This window comes from Lottia gigantea, assembly GCF_000327385.1.
Source record: "Lottia gigantea unplaced genomic scaffold LOTGIsca_9, whole genome shotgun sequence".
In the NCBI taxonomy this organism is placed as follows: domain Eukaryota; kingdom Metazoa; phylum Mollusca; class Gastropoda; family Lottiidae; genus Lottia; species Lottia gigantea.
This window is the reverse complement of record NW_008710950.1, coordinates 3,524,779-3,530,858: the sequence shown is the minus strand read 5'-3', so window position 1 is coordinate 3,530,858 and position 6,080 is coordinate 3,524,779.

Sequence of the window (6,080 nt, the reverse complement as noted above, 5' to 3'; positions counted from 1 at the left end):
CCTCCTCCTCTATCACAGTGTTTCAACCCTTGACTGCAATTGACACCATATTCTTGTATCATAGAATTTTGTATCTGTAGCTAAGTCCTTAGATCAAGGTATGAAATAAATAAACCATGCTTTCAGACTGACCTTTTTTATACGCCCACATGGACGATCTTCATGAAACTTGGTTTGCATGTATGTATTGATGAGATCTCAGTCAAGTTCGAAATTGGTAATTAACGGGTGAACTGTTTCAGAGCTATTGCCCTTGGCGTAGTAAAAACACATCAAATTTTCCTTGTAGGCATGGTAGAAACTACGGTTTTTATCCGATCTTCATGAAACTTGGTATGTATACGTATTGGTGAGATCTCAGTCAAGTTCGATAATAATAATAATCGAATGAACGGTTTCAGAGTTATTGCCCTTGACTTAGTAAAACGCGTCCAATTTTGATTGTAGGCACGATAGAGATTACAGTTTTTATCCAACCTAGATGAAACTAGGTATGCATGTATATATCGATGAGATCTCACTCGAGTTCGTAATTGGCAACAATGGGATGAAGGGTTTCGGAGTTATTAATAATCAAAAATATCAATTCATAGACGGCATCATTATACATTAGCACAGTGAACATGAAATATTAAGAAAAAAAACTGTTATATGACCAAATGTACCGTGGCCCAATGGGGACATTTGCATTTTTTTTATTTTTCGACGTTTCTCGAACCACCACGGTTGAAATTAATTACCACCGCGGTTGAAATTAATTTTTGCGATTTCACTTTGAATTTTTTGTGTTTTTCATAATATTTTGGAAAATTTAACTTTTCATGTTTTAACTATTTTTACGATTTTGATTAATTATTGTTTTTATGAATTTTTGTGATTTTTATGTATTTTGTGTCATCTTTCTAATTAAAGTTTCTCTATTTCCCTCCATTCCTTCTATTTTTTGTCGGTTTCTCGAATTTTCACAATTTCAATTCCTGTTTTCTGCAGTTCTTCTGCTCTCAAACCACTGAGAAACGTCGAAAAATAAAAAAAATTGCAAATGTCCCCAATGGGCCACGGTACAAATGAAAGCTTTTAAAAATATTCGTTTTTTGATGTAAAATGTTTTGATTCCCGAATTTGTGCATGACCTTTGGTGCAATTTTAGTTTCGATTTTTTTGTCTTTTCTGACCCAATTCGGACAGTTTGGGAATTCGGAATTTTACACCCACCGCCCAAGAGTCCAATATTTAGATTTCGGGGAAGGGAGGGCTTGATTCTCCCAAATGTACAGGCCTAGGGTGGAGCAGACACTTTATTTAGAAAATAGGATTAAGGGTCTTGATATTGGGTTTTCTTCTGTTCTGATTCTGAAATTAGAAAAAATAACTCGCCAAATGGGCGAGAAGTGTAGTATCTGTTATGCACTGATTGTTTTTAGTTTACTATGAACAATATTATCATTTAAGTTCTTATTTTTTTGAATATGCAACTATAATTTTCTGCTTATAGACATGGGGGGAATTTCTCTTGAAGGCTCTTATAGTGGGCATGAACTATCTTGCTTGCTCGAAAAATAAATCTATGCGATATTGTTACGTTGTAAATGGAGTCACAAATGTCGAGGGTGATATTTATATGAAATACTAAGCACGATTACTGCATATCAAAAAAATCAATCTCACAGATAAATAGAAAATATAATTACTAATTTTTTTCATATTTCGTATGAATTATCCATTAACACACTCATCAACAAATAACATATTGATTACTGTCAAACATTGGTTACAATTCAGTGCTCTTGTTTATTGGAAGTTGCTAATACAGTATACTTGTATATTATTCAGACTTATTTGTAAAAACTTCATTGTTCGATGACTTCATGTCGTAATGTCATTTCGCTCAAATTCGAACGCCAAGCTGGTGACTAAATAGCCAAGGGGCCGTTGGATACCATGCCGGGCATTATCTTTAAACACCATTATCGAATTCAGAGAGTACTTCGGAACGAAAATATAACATTTCCCATGCCACCATAGGATTGTTGTTATGTAATTTATAGTCCAGTGACCCACATTCCACAGACGGTACCTTTCTAATACTAAGACAATAATAAAAGACAATTCAGTTGTATACGTTACTATTATACAATTGTTCATATTTTGATCTACCGTACATACGCTTTTTATTAGAATTAATATTATCGGCAAACTTTTTTTTATATTCTTCTGTACATTTTAAAATGCTGCTTAGGCTTATTATTGTTCAACGTAAACCAAATTTCATAGCTAAATATTTCTGCGAAGAGCGCGGCACTTTTTCAAAATCTCTGTTTCATGTCCAGAGAAACATCAGTACGGGCACGTTTTCCAGGACGAAAATTGCAAGGCTGAGAATTTTGATAAAACGCGAAACAAAGAATGGTTAATTTACATATGTCTGTTCTATAAGCTTACGGTGTGTTGAACGATCTTAAGGCAATGACTTTGATCTTTAAGCAAGATCATTGGTGGTGATTAATCAACAGAATTAAGTTCAGTTACCTTTTGTTTTCATGTGATTTGATCCGGATTATTAATAAAATAAGCGATTATCTAATTGAAGTACTCCCCCCCCCCCCCACCCCCCAACACACACTCTATCCCTAAGTCTGCTATCCACGAACTATGCCCAAGACCAGCCCTCGTCCTCCCCCTTTTGCCCCTCGTACATATAAAGTGAAATATATATTTCCGTCAACGGGGTGCAACTCGTGCCTTGTACTCGGTCATTTCAGTCGGCGACCAGTGAGCTAGACTTTCTATTTATTTTAATTTTAATTTTAAATTAAGTGATAATTACTTGATAATACCTGTAATTTTGATTTAAAAAAACCTTTAAATTACACTTTTCAACAAGGTGATACTTTGAATCAAAACCTTATTGTCACCGCTCTTGGCAAGATTCGTTGATTAACCTCGGTGAAAAGTTTTAAGGTAGAAATTAAAGTTTTTAGTTCAAAATAAAAAGTGAAAAATGTCGTATGTGAGCCACTGTGAACTGTTTTTTGCATGCCTATTTACAACTAATTTATTGGTCTAGATTTTAAATTTGTTGTCTGAGTTTCATTTTCTCTCAGATTGTGTGGATAATAACTTTGTAGAAGGCTAATTCTAAAATAGCCGTTTTGCCAGCAGCCACAGTCCCCTAGATCTTGACAACCGCTCAGACCCGTATCACGGTATCACCGAAAACACTACCTGTCCGCCCGAGGCTTTTTCAATCGCTGCCTGAAAAGAAGCAGCTACCCTACACTAAACCCTCCATCGTCAACCTTACCTTTATTTTCTCCTGTAATCAAGCTTTAGGAATTGCCCAATGTTGAGGTATTAGATTAAATATACCAAAAGACCATCGGTCTATATAGACTCATTGCACTAAAACATTTTATGCAAATGATTCCAGGCTATTTTTAGAAATCTATTTTTAGAAATCTTCTTCCTCGCTCCCTTTTGGGGTTTTTACATGCCTATTTTTGAGTAATTTTTGGTCTAGATTTAGAATTTGATGTCTGAAATGGCGTTATCTTTAAGATTTGTTGAGATGATGAGAGACTTAAAGTTCTAAAAATAGTCGTTATGTGAACTGCCAAACTCTAGCGGATGAGTATAACCGGTAGTAGTCTACTTTCAATTTGACTAGCTCAAAATTTTCATGGTCATCATATATTGAATTTTTTTTAGAAGACATTAAGGATTGATCTGACTTTCATTCGACATAGGCAGTGGCTGTTTACCACTGGCGTTGTAAGCTTGGTGAATAATCATATGTAGGCTACCCTTACAGCTATATACCACGGCGTGGTAACTTGTTAAATTAGGCCAATGTCATGTTAGTCTATGGAGAAAAACGTGGTATTTAAATTTTACCCACGTTTTTTTTTATTTGCAGGTGGATTTCATCTAATTTTTATTAATATTTCAAAAATCGCACTTTTTAGGTTTCAAAAATATAAATATTGTGCATATTTCACATTGTTAGCACACTAAAATAAGCATTTTATTATCCCTAGCGCAGGAAAATATCCGCCATATTTAACATCAGTGACTGTGGTTTTCGGGCATTTTGGACACTAAATTTCACAGTCCAAAACATTTCTTCAGTCGCTATATGATGTGAACCTTAAGGAATGCGTCAGCAATTCGTTTATATATACATTTTAAAGCTATACTTTTGACAGACTTTTATTGAATTTTCAAATTCTGTATATTTCTGGTTCCCAGCCTGGGTTTCTTTTCATACCCCGAGGTGTAAGGTGCGACTAACTATTGTAGAAGAAGAATTATAGAGTTTCAGGATTTCTGGTGTCCTTCAACACGACGAACCCAAGCGAACCTCGACACTTTAGTCATCAAAACTAAAGCTAGAAATAAACCCAATGCGGCGGATGATATGCGTAGGATTTGTCAACACTGTTCCTATATTTGGACTATTGGTGCAAGGAAAACAACAAAGTCTACTGAGCATCTAATTGCTTATTTGATTTGTATATTATCATATGAGTGATTATTATGAATGAAAAATCATAAGATTAACAATGTTTTGATTGTTATGAGGCATTGTCTTTCGAAATGCGTTCAGTCTGTAGCTTGTAAATACTCGATAATTCTTAACGATTTGGACGAAACTTGGTGAAATTGTTTATTATCACAGAACGATGAACCTTATCACAATATAACTTGTTCTTTAGCTATTATTATTATTATTGATAAATTTAGATAAATTTACATAAAACTTAATAATAATTATTTAGAAACCTCATTAAAAGTGTTGAAAATATGTAATTAGTTATTTTCCTTGTTTTTTGAAAAGCGGTATATTTCAGTTACAAAACTTGCTGTAAGGGTACTTATGGCTATTTACCACGCTTACCACACCAGTGGTAAATAGCCACTGCCTTCGACATATAGGAAAGCTCAACGAGTTTTCTGGAAAAAGTTGTAGAAGGTTCAATTTCGTGTTTTAAGATGGGAAGAGATGGCAAATGAATTAGTGGAGTGATTCTTGTTTAGTAAGATCATAATTGATGTTTTAAAAATGTTGTGAATGATTTTGTATGAAATTATCAGAATAGGTAGACTTAAGACTAAATTACTTTTTAATGGTACATTTGCATATTTTTTGCCCAAAATTTGAATTTCAGTCACTTTTATTGAAAATCGCCATTTCAGCCAAATTTCGACCTGCTAACTTTGCAGCAATGTAATAATTTGTTTTTCTCCACATGTCTTCACACAAAATGAATGCCTTTAAAATAAGCACTAGTGACAGATTGCACAATTCATCTTTTTTGACTATAAATTCCTCTTGCAGGATAGGCAAGGGGCTTTGTCATCAAATGGGAAGTATGGGGTAATATCTATTCAATGTCCCATCAGTCATAGAAGAAAGACCATGAATGTGCATAGATTGGATTTCATGTTTATGAATATTATGTAATGCCAAAATGAGTGAGGGGGGGGGGGGGGCAGTTTAGTGTTAGCTTTGACGCTTCTGTTTCCAGATTTTGGAGTTGTAGTATAAAAGAGAACAAAAGACTAATTTTTCTTTTCTTTCTCATTTCAAGGCAAATTATACATTTAAATATCATTGCGAAGATGAATAAGAGTGATTAATGTTTTTCGTTCGAATTGTCAGTGTTTAAATAGAGTTATTTCCCATTAATATATAATATGTAAAAGATAAAACAACGCCGAGGGTTTTTATACGCCCACACATTAATGTAGGCGTATATTGCCTGCCTGGCTGTCTGTCTGTCCACAATTGTTTGGCGAAACTTGGTGGAGTGTTTGTAATCACCCAAGGATAAACCCTATTGAAAATCAGACAAATCGAAAAATATTTACTATGAGTTATTGCCCATGTTCTTGAATTGTTTGTGGACATGATAGAGAGCTGGTTTCTCAATGGATTTTGACGAAACTTGGTGTGAGTGTTTGTAATTACCCAAGGATGAACCCTATTGAAAATAAGACGAATCGAAAAATATCTACTATGAGTTATTGCCCATGTTCTTGAATTGTTTGTGGACACGATAGCGAGCTGGTTTCTTGAT